This window comes from Pteropus vampyrus, unplaced genomic scaffold, assembly GCF_000151845.1.
Source record: "Pteropus vampyrus isolate Shadow unplaced genomic scaffold, Pvam_2.0 Scaffold27, whole genome shotgun sequence".
NCBI lineage: Eukaryota > Metazoa > Chordata > Mammalia > Chiroptera > Pteropodidae > Pteropus > Pteropus vampyrus.
The window spans coordinates 7,121,376-7,123,200 of NW_011888808.1; the positions used below are offsets into that span (position 1 = coordinate 7,121,376).

The 1,825-nt window shown below is 35.9% G+C and overlaps 1 pseudogene; it reads right to left on the minus strand.

The window, feature by feature from the left end:
- Nucleotides 1-516: 516 nt before the first annotated feature.
- On the minus strand, nt 517-635 carry LOC111737520 (annotated as a pseudogene).
- Nucleotides 636-1,825: the final 1,190 nt, after the last annotated feature.

The following is a 1,825-nucleotide window of genomic DNA, read 5'->3' on the forward strand; positions in this document are numbered from 1 at the left end:
GCAAAATTTGGGCAATTTAGTAAGCTCTCGTAGATAGATGTATCGTCATGCTAAAGTTTTAAAACTAAAATACCAGGGAAAACTCATATTATTTCATTCTGTACATTCTAAATTTATGATATATTGCTTAATCAATTACCTATAGGTACCATGTCCACATATTCTTCCAAATATTTAAATGCAGTTTCTATATATCTCCTCCAAACTTTCTGCTTAATTCCTCTTCTTACCTTGAGTTTTCATAGTGTCCTTACATTTATTTTCCTTAGTGGGGCAAATAGATATATTTATGTGTTGTTAGATTCTTGGGGAAGGAGTTTTATAATAGGCTGATGGTCATCAATCCACCTATCTATCAGATATGCCTACGCAATTATTATAATCTCACATTGTAGCCTATCCTGCCAATGAGGGCATTGACTTATTAGCATTTTGTAAATTACCAAATTTAAGGAATGATGTAATTTAGCTTATTAATTACATTGCAAATATTTTCATTATTCATTTTCTTTTTCCTGCCTATAGCACTTGGTCTTCCTAGGTGGTTTCCCATCCAAGTACTAACCAGGCCCGACCCCGCTTAGCTTCCGAGATCAGACAAGAACGGGCACGTTCAGAATGGTATGGCCATAAACGTGAATATTTTCTTATGAACAGTATTAGCAATAAGGAAAATTTGTTTTGTACAGCAGGGTCACAGGATGACATTATCTTTTAATGCTTTTGTTATAACTGGCAATCAAGGGCCCTATTCCTTCTATTTTTCATAGCTTTTATTATTTTTATTCAACCTTTTGAGAAACAACAATCTAATACTGAAAATTGCTTTACAACATAGTGATAAAGACTGAAATACATTAAAAATAGAAAGTATGTCTATTAGTTGAACATATTATTTGAACATATAATTTGATTGCTTTGTAGCTTTCCATAAGGAAAATAGTCTCAGTGCCCACCCTCACACCCCTCTCCCCCAGAACACACACTGGCAAAATGCTGCAGCCAATTTGACATATACTTTGAAAGTATACAAGCCCACTCCTAGTTTTACTTTATGTTATAGTTAGGCTTTTTTATTTTGGTAAAGGACAAGAAAGAAAAAAATCACCCATGACTCTTTAAGCCACTTCAATATGTGTGTGTGCTAAAAGCGTCTTACTACAAAGAGATAGGTATGAATTTGTAAAATTAGCACTTAATAAGTAAAGCACAGAGTGCCAGATGGTGAACTCTGGTTCAATAGACCACAAGAGAGACTGAAATACAGAAGTTTATTATTTACAGGTCCTAGAAGAAGTACTCCATGTTCTTTGAGAGGCCACACAAGGAGATCAAGGCAGAATTCAGACAGAGAAACAAGACTTGAGGCACATAATTTTTTTTTTTTTTTTTTTTTTTTTAGAGTTTGAGTAAAGTGCTTTTGAGTTCCAAGGCTGAGGATAATTGGTCAGTTAAAACCAAAAGAACTGGGTTTTGATAAGACACAATTAATTGGTCAATTAAAACCAAAAGAACTGGGTTTTGATAGGAGTCTCATCTAACAGGCACTTAGGGGAAGGTGCTGGGTAGCAGGGGAGACTGCTGATCACAAGGGGTATTGGAGAAGTCCAGACCAGCTACTTGCACTGCTTGCAACTAGTAGAATTCTAGGGCTAGTTTCTACGGCATGCACTTGCATGAGGGAGCTAGTGTCAATTTAAGGTCACTGCAGGCCGCTTTGCCAAACAAAATGGATTCCCAGGCAGCAATACTATGGAGAAGCTTAGTTAAACTCTCCACAGAGATCCATACTCCATATTCAAAAACCATTTGGGGATAATATAAT